This window comes from Schistocerca piceifrons, unplaced genomic scaffold (assembly GCF_021461385.2).
Source record: "Schistocerca piceifrons isolate TAMUIC-IGC-003096 unplaced genomic scaffold, iqSchPice1.1 HiC_scaffold_716, whole genome shotgun sequence".
Lineage (NCBI taxonomy): Eukaryota > Metazoa > Arthropoda > Insecta > Orthoptera > Acrididae > Schistocerca > Schistocerca piceifrons.
In genome coordinates, this window is record NW_025728966.1 from 77,012 (window position 1) to 93,417 (window position 16,406).

Sequence of the window (16,406 nt, forward strand, 5' to 3'; positions counted from 1 at the left end):
GGATTAGCAGGGCGAGAGGAATCTGAAGAAGGAGCAAGCAAGGGGAAAGCTGCATCAGGAACATCGGCACCGGCATCAGAAGGTGTAGGTATTGGAAGTGTAGGAGGTGGAGAGATAGGTTTGGAATCCGCTGAAGCGGAGCGCGCAGTTCTAGAAGCGATTTTCCGACAAACAGCTGTCTGCACCGAAGTGTCGTCAACATGTTGTGATGCCTGTGTCGGGAGGGATGTCAACACCACCTCGACCGAATGTTGGGGCTCTTGCGCCGACAGCGTGGCACCAGGTTTGACGTCATCAGGCAAAGCAGGAGACACAGTGGGAACAGAATCCAAAACAAGCAAGGGAGATTCCGGAATTCTCTCGTCAGATTCGCTAACCGGCTGCGAAACAGCAGCTTCGTCATCAGTGCTACCGGTATCACTAGCACGACGGCGTTTGTTATTGGAAACAGACGGGATCGGTGTAGAAGCAGCCGATACATCTGGGCGAGTGGGTAACGGGGGAAAACCTGCATCAGAGGAAGGTGTCACCCGTTGTGAACAATCTACTGCAGGAGGCTGACACGAGACAGTGGAGGAAGCTGCTGGCACAAGATCGGCAACCGTTAATTTGCGGCGTTGTGCTAGCCCATTTTTAAGCACAAACACCCGCTTAGGGCAATTAGCACGAACATGACCATTTTCATTACATAGAAAACACGTACCAACTTGCCCCTCATAAGTAAGATGAACACGATAACCACATACAACCAGATGGGACGGTATATTCGACTTAATATGCATTTCAACCGATCTGATACCATTATAACATTGTAGCTTATGTTGTGCAGACCAACGTTCATGTCGAATTGATCGAACGGTACCATAACCAAGCAAAGCTTCCTTGAGATAACTGTTTTCAACTTCAGGGGGTAAATTATAAACCCGAACTGTGGTATACGTAATTTCCGCATTTGAAACAGTAACACTGCTAACAGAACCATCTCTATGACGGAACGACACTTGCTCACCATGTTTAAGTAAAATCTTATCTAGCAAAACCGGGTTCAACAATTTCACAAAAAAGCAGTAAAGCTCTGTGTCAAAATACGCCGTATGTACCTGGTCCGATGTAATGCCAATCGTATCCACAATCCATTCGTGAATTTCCAACGAAGTTGGTTGAACATTCCTGGTGGCCTTGTTAAACTGAAAACTGAGAGTACACTTCCGCGGAAACAACCGGGAAGCCATAACACTTAATTAATGCGGCAAAAGCCGCTAGGCAACACAAGACACAACACAAACACTAAGTCGACGAAACAACGAAGAAAAGAAGACAAAGAAACGTCACACACAGAAGGTAAATAGTCACAACCCGAGGGAAACGGCGGATCGAATACACAGCACGTCCGATCGCTGTCGCGTCTCAAGCGGAACTATCATAGGTTGTAGAACATCCCTTTCATTCAGTGTACTGCCATGTGTTAGATGCTGCTCGAGATAGCTCCGCTCCTTGCAGGAAGGTTTAAAAAATGAATGCCTTCTGTGAGGTTCGAACTCACGACCCCTGGTTTACGAGACCAGTGCTCTACCACTGAGCTAAGAAGGCGGCAGCTTAGCGTTTGTGAGCTATCCCCAAATTGTTACTTCATCATACTGAATCTTGCAGCCCTCGACCAGATATCGGATTTGGCACACAGCTGCTGCTGGGGGTGTCCACATTGCCGTTTTCCAAATCTCTTGAATGTTTCGCCCTTACGATCGACGACGAGCGTCGGCCCACCAAAAGTTAGCGGTCTGCACAATCCTGACCTAGTGCACAGCTTGTGGGATAGCGTGGCTCGACTGCGAAATGCGCCTTTCGGCTCCTCTCTCTGGCTACAGTGCGCTGTTGTCCACAGTGGCACTGGCGTTGCCCATGGGGCTTCATGTAAGGCGACTGCACGTCGCTCGGCCAACAGCGGCCTACTGCAGACCGACACTTAAGACACACCAAATACAAATCGACATCGAGAGACAGGCCCTGTCATATGGCACTCGCGACGTATATGCTGAAATTGAATGTAAAGAATACGTCTTTTGTAGCGGGCGTCCCTCTACTGCAGTGTCACACATGACGAATAAAAAGGAAAACAGCAGAACGTCTGTGTAGGGCCATGTTTTTACCTACAGTGTCACTTGGCTGAATGTGTATAAGGCTCTGTGGCATCACTCAAACGCAGCCAAATTGTCACACTAGCTGTGTATCTCTAACAAAGTTGACGTATGTCCTCACCTCGGTGCCGGTTAAAACGATTTCGCCCCCGTGTGGGCTCGCACCACCAACCTTTCGGTTAACAGCCGAACGCGCTAGCCGATTGCGCCACGGAGGCCTTGACTTTGGCTCCCTTGTGCTCTGTATATCAACGCAATTCGTATACCTTCTGCAGGAATCTCGCAGAATGGTAGCATTTGCTTACGCCTCTTCACATGGATAACGTGCATGCACACTGTAGCGAGGCTCGTAAACGAATGACATCGCCAAGCATGACATTATACTACAAAATGCATACAAACCAATGTTCTGCCTATGCATTCAGAAAACCTCTGAGGCCAGTAGAATACTTGTCATAGGTTGTAGAACATCCCTTTCATTCAGTGTACTGCCATGTGTTAGATGCTGCTCGAGATAGCTCCGCTCCTTGCAGGAAGGTTTAAATAATGAATGCCTTCTGTGAGGTTCGAACTCACGACCCCTGGTTTACGAGACCAGTGCTCTACCACTGAGCTAAGAAGGCGGCAGCTTAGCGTTTGTGAGCTATCCCCAAATTGTTACTTCATCATACTGAATCTTGCAGCCCTCGACCAGATATCGGATTTGGCACACAGCTGCTGCTGGGGGTGTCCACATTGCCGTTTTCCAAATCTCTTGAATGTTTCGCCCTTGCGATCGACGACGAGCGTCGGCCCACCAAAAGTTAGCGGTCTGCACAATCCTGACCTAGTGCACAGCTTGTGGGATAGCGTGGCTCGACTGCGAAATGCGCCTTTCGGCTCCTCTCTCTGGCTACAGTGCGCTGTTGTCCACAGTGGCACTGGCGTTGCCCATGGGGCTTCATGTAAGGCGACTGCACGTCGCTCGGCCAACAGCGGCCTACTGCAGACCGACACTTAAGACACACCAAATACAAATCGACATCGAGAGACAGGCCCTGTCATATGGAACTCGCGACGTATATGCTGAAATTGAATGTAAAGAATACGTCTTTTGTAGCGGGCGTCCCTCTACTGCAGTGTCACACATGACGAATAAAAAGGAAAACAGCAGAACGTCTGTGTAGGGCCATGTTTTTACCTACAGTGTCACTTGGCTGAATGTGTATAAGGCTCTGTGGCATCACTCAAACGCAGCCAAATTGTCACACTAGCTGTGTATCTCTAACAAAGTTGACGTATGTCCTCACCTCGGTGCCGGTTAAAACGATTTCGCCCCCGGGTGGGCTCGAACCACCAACCTTTCGGTTAACAGCCGAACGCGCTAGCCGATTGCGCCACGGAGGCCTTGACTTCAGCTCCCTTGTGCTCTGTATATCAACGCAATTCGTATACCTTCTGCAGGAATCTCGCAGAATGGTAGCATTTGCTTACGCCTCTTCACATGGATAACGTGCATGCACACTGTAGCGAGGCTCGTAAACGAATGACATCGCCAAGCATGACATTATACTACAAAATGCATACAAACCAATGTTCTGCCTATGCATTCAGAAAACCTCTGAGGCCAGTAGAATACTTGTCATAGGTTGTAGAACATCCCTTTCATTCAGTGTACTGCCATGTGTTAGATGCTGCTCGAGATAGCTCCGCTCCTTGCAGGAAGGTTTAAATAATGAATGCCTACTGTGAAGTTCGAACTCACGACCCTTGGTTTACGAGACCAGTGCTCTACCACTGAGCTAAGAAGGCGGCAGCTTAGCGTTTGTGAGCTATCCCCAAATTGTTACTTCATCATACTGAATCTTGCAGCCCTCGACCAGATATCGGATTTGGCACACAGCTGCTGCTGGGGGTGTCCACATTGCCGTTTTCCAAATCTCTTGAATGTTTCGCCCTTACGATCGACGACGAGCGTCGGCCCACCAAAAGTTAGCGGTCTGCACAATCCTGACCTAGTGCACAGCTTGTGGGATAGCGTGGCTCGACTGCGAAATGCGCCTTTCGGCTCCTCTCTCTGGCTACAGTGCGCTGTTGTCCACAGTGGCACTGGCGTTGCCCATGGGGCTTCATGTAAGGCGACTGCACGTCGCTCGGCCAACAGCGGCCTACTGCAGACCGACACTTAAGACACACCAAATACAAATCGACATCGAGAGACAGGCCCTGTCATATGGCACTCGCGACGTATATGCTGAAATTGAATGTAAAGAATACGTCTTTTGTAGCGGGCGTCCCTCTACTGCAGTGTCACACATGACGAATAAAAAGGAAAACAGCAGAACGTCTGTGTAGGGCCATGTTTTTACCTACAGTGTCACTTGGCTGAATGTGTATAAGGCTCTGTGGCATCACTCAAACGCAGCCAAATTGTCACACTAGCTGTGTATCTCTAACAAAGTTGACGTATGTCCTCACCTCGGTGCCGGTTAAAACGATTTCGCCCCCGGGTGGGCTCGAACCACCAACCTTTCGGTTAACAGCCGAACGCGCTAGCCGATTGCGCCACGGAGGCCTTGACTTCAGCTCCCTTGTGCTCTGTATATCAACGCAATTCGTATACCTTCTGCAGGAATCTCGCAGAATGGTAGCATTTGCTTACGCCTCTTCACATGGATAACGTGCATGCACACTGTAGCGAGGCTCGTAAACGAATGACATCGCCAAGCATGACATTATACTACAAAATGCATAGAAACCAATGTTCTGCCTATGCATTCAGAAAACCTCTGAGGCCAGTAGAATACTTGTCATAGGTTGTAGAACATCCCTTTCATTCAGTGTACTGCCATGTGTTAGATGCTGCTCGAGATAGCTCCGCTCCTTGCAGGAAGGTTTAAATAATGAATGCCTACTGTGAAGTTCGAACTCACGACCCTTGGTTTACGAGACCAGTGCTCTACCACTGAGCTAAGAAGGCGGCAGCTTAGCGTTTGTGAGCTATCCCCAAATTGTTACTTCATCATACTGAATCTTGCAGCCCTCGACCAGATATCGGATTTGGCACACAGCTGCTGCTGGGGGTGTCCACATTGCCGTTTTCCAAATCTCTTGAATGTTTCGCCCTTACGATCGACGACGAGCGTCGGCCCACCAAAAGTTAGCGGTCTGCACAATCCTGACCTAGTGCACAGCTTGTGGGATAGCGTGGCTCGACTGCGAAATGCGCCTTTCGGCTCCTCTCTCTGGCTACAGTGCGCTGTTGTCCACAGTGGCACTGGCGTTGCCCATGGGGCTTCATGTAAGGCGACTGCACGTCGCTCGGCCAACAGCGGCCTACTGCAGACCGACACTTAAGACACACCAAATACAAATCGACATCGAGAGACAGGCCCTGTCATATGGCACTCGCGACGTATATGCTGAAATTGAATGTAAAGAATACGTCTTTTGTAGCGGGCGTCCCTCTACTGCAGTGTCACACATGACGAATAAAAAGGAAAACAGCAGAACGTCTGTGTAGGGCCATGTTTTTACCTACAGTGTCACTTGGCTGAATGTGTATAAGGCTCTGTGGCATCACTCAAACGCAGCCAAATTGTCACACTAGCTGTGTATCTCTAACAAAGTTGACGTATGTCCTCACCTCGGTGCCGGTTAAAACGATTTCGCCCCCGGGTGGGCTCGAACCACCAACCTTTCGGTTAACAGCCGAACGCGCTAGCCGATTGCGCCACGGAGGCCTTGACTTTAGCTCCCTTGTGCTCTGTATATCAACGCAATTCGTATACCTTCTGCAGGAATCTCGCAGAATGGTAGCATTTGCTTACGCCTCTTCACATGGATAACGTGCATGCACACTGTAGCGAGGCTCGTAAACGAATGACATCGCCAAGCATGACATTATACTACAAAATGCATACAAACCAATGTTCTGCCTATGCATTCAGAAAACCTCTGAGGCCAGTAGAATACTTGTCATAGGTTGTAGAACATCCCTTTCATTCAGTGTACTGCCATGTGTTAGATGCTGCTCGAGATAGCTCCGCTCCTTGCAGGAAGGTTTAAATAATGAATGCCTTCTGTGAGGTTCGAACTCACGACCCCTGGTTTACGAGACCAGTGCTCTACCACTGAGCTAAGAAGGCGGCAGCTTAGCGTTTGTGAGCTATCCCCAAATTGTTACTTCATCATACTGAATCTTGCAGCCCTCGACCAGATATCGGATTTGGCACACAGCTGCTGCTGGGGGTGTCCACATTGCCGTTTTCCAAATCTCTTGAATGTTTCGCCCTTACGATCGACGACGAGCGTCGGCCCACCAAAAGTTAGCGGTCTGCACAATCCTGACCTAGTGCACAGCTTGTGGGATAGCGTGGCTCGACTGCGAAATGCGCCTTTCGGCTCCTCTCTCTGGCTACAGTGCGCTGTTGTCCACAGTGGCACTGGCGTTGCCCATGGGGCTTCATGTAAGGCGACTGCACGTCGCTCGGCCAACAGCGGCCTACTGCAGACCGACACTTAAGACACACCAAATACAAATCGACATCGAGAGACAGGCCCTGTCATATGGCACTCGCGACGTATATGCTGAAATTGAATGTAAAGAATACGTCTTTTGTAGCGGGCGTCCCTCTACTGCAGTGTCACACATGACGAATAAAAAGGAAAACAGCAGAACGTCTGTGTAGGGCCATGTTTTTACCTACAGTGTCACTTGGCTGAATGTGTATAAGGCTCTGTGGCATCACTCAAACGCAGCCAAATTGTCACACTAGCTGTGTATCTCTAACAAAGTTGACGTATGTCCTCACCTCGGTGCCGGTTAAAACGATTTCGCCCCCGGGTGGGCTCGAACCACCAACCTTTCGGTTAACAGCCGAACGCGCTAGCCGATTGCGCCACGGAGGCCTTGACTTTAGCTCCCTTGTGCTCTGTATATCAACGCAATTCGTATACCTTCTGCAGGAATCTCGCAGAATGGTAGCATTTGCTTACGCCTCTTCACATGGATAACGTGCATGCACACTGTAGCGAGGCTCGTAAACGAATGACATCGCCAAGCATGACATTATACTACAAAATGCATACAAACCAATGTTCTGCCTATGCATTCAGAAAACCTCTGAGGCCAGTAGAATACTTGTCATAGGTTGTAGAACATCCCTTTCATTCAGTGTACTGCCATGTGTTAGATGCTGCTCGAGATAGCTCCGCTCCTTGCAGGAAGGTTTAAATAATGAATGCCTTCTGTGAGGTTCGAACTCACGACTCCTGGTTTACGAGACCAGTGCTCTACCACTGAGCTAAGAAGGCGGCAGCTTAGCGTTTGTGAGCTATCCCCAAATTGTTACTTCATCATACTGAATCTTGCAGCCCTCGACCAGATATCGGATTTGGCACACAGCTGCTGCTGGGGGTGTCCACATTGCCGTTTTCCAAATCTCTTGAATGTTTCGCCCTTACGATCGACGACGAGCGTCGGCCCACCAAAAGTTAGCGGTCTGCACAATCCTGACCTAGTGCACAGCTTGTGGGATAGCGTGGCTCGACTGCGAAATGCGCCTTTCGGCTCCTCTCTCTGGCTACAGTGCGCTGTTGTCCACAGTGGCACTGGCGTTGCCCATGGGGCTTCATGTAAGGCGACTGCACGTCGCTCGGCCAACAGCGGCCTACTGCAGACCGACACTTAAGACACACCAAATACAAATCGACATCGAGAGACAGGCCCTGTCATATGGCACTCGCGACGTATATGCTGAAATTGAATGTAAAGAATACGTCTTTTGTAGCGGGCGTCCCTCTACTGCAGTGTCACACATGACGAATAAAAAGGAAAACAGCAGAACGTCTGTGTAGGGCCATGTTTTTACCTACAGTGTCACTTGGCTGAATGTGTATAAGGCTCTGTGGCATCACTCAAACGCAGCCAAATTGTCACACTAGCTGTGTATCTCTAACAAAGTTGACGTATGTCCTCACCTCGGTGCCGGTTAAAACGATTTCGCCCCCGGGTGGGCTCGAACCACCAACCTTTCGGTTAACAGCCGAACGCGCTAGCCGATTGCGCCACGGAGGCCTTGACTTTAGCTCCCTTGTGCTCTGTATATCAACGCAATTCGTATACCTTCTGCAGGAATCTCGCAGAATGGTAGCATTTGCTTACGCCTCTTCACATGGATAACGTGCATGCACACTGTAGCGAGGCTCGTAAACGAATGACATCGCCAAGCATGACATTATACTACAAAATGCATACAAACCAATGTTCTGCCTATGCATTCAGAAAACCTCTGAGGCCAGTAGAATACTTGTCATAGGTTGTAGAACATCCCTTTCATTCAGTGTACTGCCATGTGTTAGATGCTGCTCGAGATAGCTCCGCTCCTTGCAGGAAGGTTTAAATAATGAATGCCTTCTGTGAGGTTCGAACTCACGACTCCTGGTTTACGAGACCAGTGCTCTACCACTGAGCTAAGAAGGCGGCAGCTTAGCGTTTGTGAGCTATCCCCAAATTGTTACTTCATCATACTGAATCTTGCAGCCCTCGACCAGATATCGGATTTGGCACACAGCTGCTGCTGGGGGTGTCCACATTGCCGTTTTCCAAATCTCTTGAATGTTTCGCCCTTACGATCGACAACGAGCGTCGGCCCACCAAAAGTTAGCGGTCTGCACAATCCTGACCTAGTGCACAGCTTGTGGGATAGCGTGGCTCGACTGCGAAATGCGCCTTTCGGCTCCTCTCTCTGGCTACAGTGCGCTGTTGTCCACAGTGGCACTGGCGTTGCCCATGGGGCTTCATGTAAGGCGACTGCACGTCGCTCGGCCAACAGCGGCCTACTGCAGACCGACACTTAAGACACACCAAATACAAATCGACATCGAGAGACAGGCCCTGTCATATGGCACTCGCGACGTATATGCTGAAATTGAATGTAAAGAATACGTCTTTTGTAGCGGGCGTCCCTCTACTGCAGTGTCACACATGACGAATAAAAAGGAAAACAGCAGAACGTCTGTGTAGGGCCATGTTTTTACCTACAGTGTCACTTGGCTGAATGTGTATAAGGCTCTGTGGCATCACTCAAACGCAGCCAAATTGTCACACTAGCTGTGTATCTCTAACAAAGTTGACGTATGTCCTCACCTCGGTGCCGGTTAAAACGATTTCGCCCCCGGGTGGGCTCGAACCACCAACCTTTCGGTTAACAGCCGAACGCGCTAGCCGATTGCGCCACGGAGGCCTTGACTTTAGCTCCCTTGTGCTCTGTATATCAACGCAATTCGTATACCTTCTGCAGGAATCTCGCAGAATGGTAGCATTTGCTTACGCCTCTTCACATGGATAACGTGCATGCACACTGTAGCGAGGCTCGTAAACGAATGACATCGCCAAGCATGACATTATACTACAAAATGCATACAAACCAATGTTCTGCCTATGCATTCAGAAAACCTCTGAGGCCAGTAGAATACTTGTCATAGGTTGTAGAACATCCCTTTCATTCAGTGTACTGCCATGTGTTAGATGCTGCTCGAGATAGCTCCGCTCCTTGCAGGAAGGTTTAAATAATGAATGCCTTCTGTGAGGTTCGAACTCACGACCCCTGGTTTACGAGACCAGTGCTCTACCACTGAGCTAAGAAGGCGGCAGCTTAGCGTTTGTGAGCTATCCCCAAATTGTTACTTCATCATACTGAATCTTGCAGCCCTCGACCAGATATCGGATTTGGCACACAGCTGCTGCTGGGGGTGTCCACATTGCCGTTTTCCAAATCTCTTGAATGTTTCGCCCTTACGATCGACGACGAGCGTCGGCCCACCAAAAGTTAGCGGTCTGCACAATCCTGACCTAGTGCACAGCTTGTGGGATAGCGTGGCTCGACTGCGAAATGCGCCTTTCGGCTCCTCTCTCTGGCTACAGTGCGCTGTTGTCCACAGTGGCACTGGCGTTGCCCATGGGGCTTCATGTAAGGCGACTGCACGTCGCTCGGCCAACAGCGGCCTACTGCAGACCGACACTTAAGACACACCAAATACAAATCGACATCGAGAGACAGGCCCTGTCATATGGCACTCGCGACGTATATGCTGAAATTGAATGTAAAGAATACGTCTTTTGTAGCGGGCGTCCCTCTACTGCAGTGTCACACATGACGAATAAAAAGGAAAACAGCAGAACGTCTGTGTAGGGCCATGTTTTTACCTACAGTGTCACTTGGCTGAATGTGTATAAGGCTCTGTGGCATCACTCAAACGCAGCCAAATTGTCACACTAGCTGTGTATCTCTAACAAAGTTGACGTATGTCCTCACCTCGGTGCCGGTTAAAACGATTTCGCCCCCGGGTGGGCTCGAACCACCAACCTTTCGGTTAACAGCCGAACGCGCTAGCCGATTGCGCCACGGAGGCCTTGACTTTAGCTCCCTTGTGCTCTGTATATCAACGCAATTCGTATACCTTCTGCAGGAATCTCGCAGAATGGTAGCATTTGCTTACGCCTCTTCACATGGATAACGTGCATGCACACTGTAGCGAGGCTCGTAAACGAATGACATCGCCAAGCATGACATTATACTACAAAATGCATACAAACCAATGTTCTGCCTATGCATTCAGAAAACCTCTGAGGCCAGTAGAATACTTGTCATAGGTTGTAGAACATCCCTTTCATTCAGTGTACTGCCATGTGTTAGATGCTGCTCGAGATAGCTCCGCTCCTTGCAGGAAGGTTTAAATAATGAATGCCTTCTGTGAGGTTCGAACTCACGACTCCTGGTTTACGAGACCAGTGCTCTACCACTGAGCTAAGAAGGCGGCAGCTTAGCGTTTGTGAGCTATCCCCAAATTGTTACTTCATCATACTGAATCTTGCAGCCCTCGACCAGATATCGGATTTGGCACACAGCTGCTGCTGGGGGTGTCCACATTGCCGTTTTCCAAATCTCTTGAATGTTTCGCCCTTACGATCGACAACGAGCGTCGGCCCACCAAAAGTTAGCGGTCTGCACAATCCTGACCTAGTGCACAGCTTGTGGGATAGCGTGGCTCGACTGCGAAATGCGCCTTTCGGCTCCTCTCTCTGGCTACAGTGCGCTGTTGTCCACAGTGGCACTGGCGTTGCCCATGGGGCTTCATGTAAGGCGACTGCACGTCGCTCGGCCAACAGCGGCCTACTGCAGACCGACACTTAAGACACACCAAATACAAATCGACATCGAGAGACAGGCCCTGTCATATGGCACTCGCGACGTATATGCTGAAATTGAATGTAAAGAATACGTCTTTTGTAGCGGGCGTCCCTCTACTGCAGTGTCACACATGACGAATAAAAAGGAAAACAGCAGAACGTCTGTGTAGGGCCATGTTTTTACCTACAGTGTCACTTGGCTGAATGTGTATAAGGCTCTGTGGCATCACTCAAACGCAGCCAAATTGTCACACTAGCTGTGTATCTCTAACAAAGTTGACGTATGTCCTCACCTCGGTGCCGGTTAAAACGATTTCGCCCCCGGGTGGGCTCGAACCACCAACCTTTCGGTTAACAGCCGAACGCGCTAGCCGATTGCGCCACGGAGGCCTTGACTTTAGCTCCCTTGTGCTCTGTATATCAACGCAATTCGTATACCTTCTGCAGGAATCTCGCAGAATGGTAGCATTTGCTTACGCCTCTTCACATGGATAACGTGCATGCACACTGTAGCGAGGCTCGTAAACGAATGACATCGCCAAGCATGACATTATACTACAAAATGCATACAAACCAATGTTCTGCCTATGCATTCAGAAAACCTCTGAGGCCAGTAGAATACTTGTCATAGGTTGTAGAACATCCCTTTCATTCAGTGTACTGCCATGTGTTAGATGCTGCTCGAGATAGCTCCGCTCCTTGCAGGAAGGTTTAAATAATGAATGCCTTCTGTGAGGTTCGAACTCACGACCCCTGGTTTACGAGACCAGTGCTCTACCACTGAGCTAAGAAGGCGGCAGCTTAGCGTTTGTGAGCTATCCCCAAATTGTTACTTCATCATACTGAATCTTGCAGCCCTCGACCAGATATCGGATTTGGCACACAGCTGCTGCTGGGGGTGTCCACATTGCCGTTTTCCAAATCTCTTGAATGTTTCGCCCTTACGATCGACGACGAGCGTCGGCCCACCAAAAGTTAGCGGTCTGCACAATCCTGACCTAGTGCACAGCTTGTGGGATAGCGTGGCTCGACTGCGAAATGCGCCTTTCGGCTCCTCTCTCTGGCTACAGTGCGCTGTTGTCCACAGTGGCACTGGCGTTGCCCATGGGGCTTCATGTAAGGCGACTGCACGTCGCTCGGCCAACAGCGGCCTACTGCAGACCGACACTTAAGACACACCAAATACAAATCGACATCGAGAGACAGGCCCTGTCATATGGCACTCGCGACGTATATGCTGAAATTGAATGTAAAGAATACGTCTTTTGTAGCGGGCGTCCCTCTACTGCAGTGTCACACATGACGAATAAAAAGGAAAACAGCAGAACGTCTGTGTAGGGCCATGTTTTTACCTACAGTGTCACTTGGCTGAATGTGTATAAGGCTCTGTGGCATCACTCAAACGCAGCCAAATTGTCACACTAGCTGTGTATCTCTAACAAAGTTGACGTATGTCCTCACCTCGGTGCCGGTTAAAACGATTTCGCCCCCGGGTGGGCTCGAACCACCAACCTTTCGGTTAACAGCCGAACGCGCTAGCCGATTGCGCCACGGAGGCCTTGACTTTAGCTCCCTTGTGCTCTGTATATCAACGCAATTCGTATACCTTCTGCAGGAATCTCGCAGAATGGTAGCATTTGCTTACGCCTCTTCACATGGATAACGTGCATGCACACTGTAGCGAGGCTCGTAAACGAATGACATCGCCAAGCATGACATTATACTACAAAATGCATACAAACCAATGTTCTGCCTATGCATTCAGAAAACCTCTGAGGCCAGTAGAATACTTGTCATAGGTTGTAGAACATCCCTTTCATTCAGTGTACTGCCATGTGTTAGATGCTGCTCGAGATAGCTCCGCTCCTTGCAGGAAGGTTTAAATAATGAATGCCTTCTGTGAGGTTCGAACTCACGACCCCTGGTTTACGAGACCAGTGCTCTACCACTGAGCTAAGAAGGCGGCAGCTTAGCGTTTGTGAGCTATCCCCAAATTGTTACTTCATCATACTGAATCTTGCAGCCCTCGACCAGATATCGGATTTGGCACACAGCTGCTGCTGGGGGTGTCCACATTGCCGTTTTCCAAATCTCTTGAATGTTTCGCCCTTACGATCGACGACGAGCGTCGGCCCACCAAAAGTTAGCGGTCTGCACAATCCTGACCTAGTGCACAGCTTGTGGGATAGCGTGGCTCGACTGCGAAATGCGCCTTTCGGCTCCTCTCTCTGGCTACAGTGCGCTGTTGTCCACAGTGGCACTGGCGTTGCCCATGGGGCTTCATGTAAGGCGACTGCACGTCGCTCGGCCAACAGCGGCCTACTGCAGACCGACACTTAAGACACACCAAATACAAATCGACATCGAGAGACAGGCCCTGTCATATGGCACTCGCGACGTATATGCTGAAATTGAATGTAAAGAATACGTCTTTTGTAGCGGGCGTCCCTCTACTGCAGTGTCACACATGACGAATAAAAAGGAAAACAGCAGAACGTCTGTGTAGGGCCATGTTTTTACCTACAGTGTCACTTGGCTGAATGTGTATAAGGCTCTGTGGCATCACTCAAACGCAGCCAAATTGTCACACTAGCTGTGTATCTCTAACAAAGTTGACGTATGTCCTCACCTCGGTGCCGGTTAAAACGATTTCGCCCCCGGGTGGGCTCGAACCACCAACCTTTCGGTTAACAGCCGAACGCGCTAGCCGATTGCGCCACGGAGGCCTTGACTTTAGCTCCCTTGTGCTCTGTATATCAACGCAATTCGTATACCTTCTGCAGGAATCTCGCAGAATGGTAGCATTTGCTTACGCCTCTTCACATGGATAACGTGCATGCACACTGTAGCGAGGCTCGTAAACGAATGACATCGCCAAGCATGACATTATACTACAAAATGCATACAAACCAATGTTCTGCCTATGCATTCAGAAAACCTCTGAGGCCAGTAGAATACTTGTCATAGGTTGTAGAACATCCCTTTCATTCAGTGTACTGCCATGTGTTAGATGCTGCTCGAGATAGCTCCGCTCCTTGCAGGAAGGTTTAAATAATGAATGCCTTCTGTGAGGTTCGAACTCACGACCCCTGGTTTACGAGACCAGTGCTCTACCACTGAGCTAAGAAGGCGGCAGCTTAGCGTTTGTGAGCTATCCCCAAATTGTTACTTCATCATACTGAATCTTGCAGCCCTCGACCAGATATCGGATTTGGCACACAGCTGCTGCTGGGGGTGTCCACATTGCCGTTTTCCAAATCTCTTGAATGTTTCGCCCTTACGATCGACGACGAGCGTCGGCCCACCAAAAGTTAGCGGTCTGCACAATCCTGACCTAGTGCACAGCTTGTGGGATAGCGTGGCTCGACTGCGAAATGCGCCTTTCGGCTCCTCTCTCTGGCTACAGTGCGCTGTTGTCCACAGTGGCACTGGCGTTGCCCATGGGGCTTCATGTAAGGCGACTGCACGTCGCTCGGCCAACAGCGGCCTACTGCAGACCGACACTTAAGACACACCAAATACAAATCGACATCGAGAGACAGGCCCTGTCATATGGCACTCGCGACGTATATGCTGAAATTGAATGTAAAGAATACGTCTTTTGTAGCGGGCGTCCCTCTACTGCAGTGTCACACATGACGAATAAAAAGGAAAACAGCAGAACGTCTGTGTAGGGCCATGTTTTTACCTACAGTGTCACTTGGCTGAATGTGTATAAGGCTCTGTGGCATCACTCAAACGCAGCCAAATTGTCACACTAGCTGTGTATCTCTAACAAAGTTGACGTATGTCCTCACCTCGGTGCCGGTTAAAACGATTTCGCCCCCGGGTGGGCTCGAACCACCAACCTTTCGGTTAACAGCCGAACGCGCTAGCCGATTGCGCCACGGAGGCCTTGACTTTAGCTCCCTTGTGCTCTGTATATCAACGCAATTCGTATACCTTCTGCAGGAATCTCGCAGAATGGTAGCATTTGCTTACGCCTCTTCACATGGATAACGTGCATGCACACTGTAGCGAGGCTCGTAAACGAATGACATCGCCAAGCATGACATTATACTACAAAATGCATACAAACCAATGTTCTGCCTATGCATTCAGAAAACCTCTGAGGCCAGTAGAATACTTGTCATAGGTTGTAGAACATCCCTTTCATTCAGTGTACTGCCATGTGTTAGATGCTGCTCGAGATAGCTCCGCTCCTTGCAGGAAGGTTTAAATAATGAATGCCTTCTGTGAGGTTCGAACTCACGACTCCTGGTTTACGAGACCAGTGCTCTACCACTGAGCTAAGAAGGCGGCAGCTTAGCGTTTGTGAGCTATCCCCAAATTGTTACTTCATCATACTGAATCTTGCAGCCCTCGACCAGATATCGGATTTGGCACACAGCTGCTGCTGGGGGTGTCCACATTGCCGTTTTCCAAATCTCTTGAATGTTTCGCCCTTACGATCGACAACGAGCGTCGGCCCACCAAAAGTTAGCGGTCTGCACAATCCTGACCTAGTGCACAGCTTGTGGGATAGCGTGGCTCGACTGCGAAATGCGCCTTTCGGCTCCTCTCTCTGGCTACAGTGCGCTGTTGTCCACAGTGGCACTGGCGTTGCCCATGGGGCTTCATGTAAGGCGACTGCACGTCGCTCGGCCAACAGCGGCCTACTGCAGACCGACACTTAAGACACACCAAATACAAATCGACATCGAGAGACAGGCCCTGTCATATGGCACTCGCGACGTATATGCTGAAATTGAATGTAAAGAATACGTCTTTTGTAGCGGGCGTCCCTCTACTGCAGTGTCACACATGACGAATAAAAAGGAAAACAGCAGAACGTCTGTGTAGGGCCATGTTTTTACCTACAGTGTCACTTGGCTGAATGTGTATAAGGCTCTGTGGCATCACTCAAACGCAGCCAAATTGTCACACTAGCTGTGTATCTCTAACAAAGTTGACGTATGTCCTCACCTCGGTGCCGGTTAAAACGATTTCGCCCCCGGGTGGGCTCGAACCACCAACCTTTCGGTTAACAGCCGAACGCGCTAGCCGATTGCGCCACGGAGGCCTTGACTTTAGCTCCCTTGTGCTCTGTATATCAACGC

At 49.7% G+C, this 16,406-nt stretch overlaps 26 non-coding genes across 26 annotated transcripts; all 26 read right to left on the minus strand.

Annotated features, from left to right (window-relative positions):
- Positions 1-1,518: 1,518 nt before the first annotated feature.
- Trnat-cgu lies at positions 1,519-1,590 on the minus strand. The gene has a single exon. It is a non-coding gene; the product is annotated as a tRNA-Thr (tRNA).
- A 689-nt stretch (positions 1,591-2,279) lies between these two features.
- On the minus strand, positions 2,280-2,353 carry Trnan-guu. The gene has a single exon. It is a non-coding gene; the product is annotated as a tRNA-Asn (tRNA).
- A 333-nt stretch (positions 2,354-2,686) lies between these two features.
- Positions 2,687-2,758, minus strand: Trnat-cgu. The gene has a single exon. It is a non-coding gene; the product is annotated as a tRNA-Thr (tRNA).
- A 689-nt stretch (positions 2,759-3,447) lies between these two features.
- Positions 3,448-3,521, minus strand: Trnan-guu. Its single transcript has one exon. It is a non-coding gene; the product is annotated as a tRNA-Asn (tRNA).
- A 333-nt stretch (positions 3,522-3,854) lies between these two features.
- Positions 3,855-3,926, minus strand: Trnat-cgu. Its single transcript has one exon. It is a non-coding gene; the product is annotated as a tRNA-Thr (tRNA).
- A 689-nt stretch (positions 3,927-4,615) lies between these two features.
- Positions 4,616-4,689, minus strand: Trnan-guu. The gene has a single exon. It is a non-coding gene; the product is annotated as a tRNA-Asn (tRNA).
- A 333-nt stretch (positions 4,690-5,022) lies between these two features.
- On the minus strand, positions 5,023-5,094 carry Trnat-cgu. The gene has a single exon. It is a non-coding gene; the product is annotated as a tRNA-Thr (tRNA).
- A 689-nt stretch (positions 5,095-5,783) lies between these two features.
- Positions 5,784-5,857, minus strand: Trnan-guu. The gene has a single exon. It is a non-coding gene; the product is annotated as a tRNA-Asn (tRNA).
- A 333-nt stretch (positions 5,858-6,190) lies between these two features.
- Positions 6,191-6,262, minus strand: Trnat-cgu. The gene has a single exon. It is a non-coding gene; the product is annotated as a tRNA-Thr (tRNA).
- Positions 6,263-6,951: 689 nt separating this feature from the next.
- Positions 6,952-7,025, minus strand: Trnan-guu. Its single transcript has one exon. It is a non-coding gene; the product is annotated as a tRNA-Asn (tRNA).
- Positions 7,026-7,358: 333 nt separating this feature from the next.
- Positions 7,359-7,430, minus strand: Trnat-cgu. Its single transcript has one exon. It is a non-coding gene; the product is annotated as a tRNA-Thr (tRNA).
- A 689-nt stretch (positions 7,431-8,119) lies between these two features.
- Positions 8,120-8,193, minus strand: Trnan-guu. The gene has a single exon. It is a non-coding gene; the product is annotated as a tRNA-Asn (tRNA).
- A 333-nt stretch (positions 8,194-8,526) lies between these two features.
- Positions 8,527-8,598, minus strand: Trnat-cgu. The gene has a single exon. It is a non-coding gene; the product is annotated as a tRNA-Thr (tRNA).
- A 689-nt stretch (positions 8,599-9,287) lies between these two features.
- On the minus strand, positions 9,288-9,361 carry Trnan-guu. Its single transcript has one exon. It is a non-coding gene; the product is annotated as a tRNA-Asn (tRNA).
- A 333-nt stretch (positions 9,362-9,694) lies between these two features.
- Positions 9,695-9,766, minus strand: Trnat-cgu. Its single transcript has one exon. It is a non-coding gene; the product is annotated as a tRNA-Thr (tRNA).
- A 689-nt stretch (positions 9,767-10,455) lies between these two features.
- Trnan-guu lies at positions 10,456-10,529 on the minus strand. Its single transcript has one exon. It is a non-coding gene; the product is annotated as a tRNA-Asn (tRNA).
- Positions 10,530-10,862: 333 nt separating this feature from the next.
- On the minus strand, positions 10,863-10,934 carry Trnat-cgu. Its single transcript has one exon. It is a non-coding gene; the product is annotated as a tRNA-Thr (tRNA).
- A 689-nt stretch (positions 10,935-11,623) lies between these two features.
- On the minus strand, positions 11,624-11,697 carry Trnan-guu. Its single transcript has one exon. It is a non-coding gene; the product is annotated as a tRNA-Asn (tRNA).
- Positions 11,698-12,030: 333 nt separating this feature from the next.
- Positions 12,031-12,102, minus strand: Trnat-cgu. The gene has a single exon. It is a non-coding gene; the product is annotated as a tRNA-Thr (tRNA).
- A 689-nt stretch (positions 12,103-12,791) lies between these two features.
- Trnan-guu lies at positions 12,792-12,865 on the minus strand. The gene has a single exon. It is a non-coding gene; the product is annotated as a tRNA-Asn (tRNA).
- Positions 12,866-13,198: 333 nt separating this feature from the next.
- Trnat-cgu lies at positions 13,199-13,270 on the minus strand. The gene has a single exon. It is a non-coding gene; the product is annotated as a tRNA-Thr (tRNA).
- A 689-nt stretch (positions 13,271-13,959) lies between these two features.
- Positions 13,960-14,033, minus strand: Trnan-guu. The gene has a single exon. It is a non-coding gene; the product is annotated as a tRNA-Asn (tRNA).
- Positions 14,034-14,366: 333 nt separating this feature from the next.
- On the minus strand, positions 14,367-14,438 carry Trnat-cgu. The gene has a single exon. It is a non-coding gene; the product is annotated as a tRNA-Thr (tRNA).
- Positions 14,439-15,127: 689 nt separating this feature from the next.
- On the minus strand, positions 15,128-15,201 carry Trnan-guu. The gene has a single exon. It is a non-coding gene; the product is annotated as a tRNA-Asn (tRNA).
- Positions 15,202-15,534: 333 nt separating this feature from the next.
- Trnat-cgu lies at positions 15,535-15,606 on the minus strand. The gene has a single exon. It is a non-coding gene; the product is annotated as a tRNA-Thr (tRNA).
- A 689-nt stretch (positions 15,607-16,295) lies between these two features.
- On the minus strand, positions 16,296-16,369 carry Trnan-guu. The gene has a single exon. It is a non-coding gene; the product is annotated as a tRNA-Asn (tRNA).
- Positions 16,370-16,406: the final 37 nt, after the last annotated feature.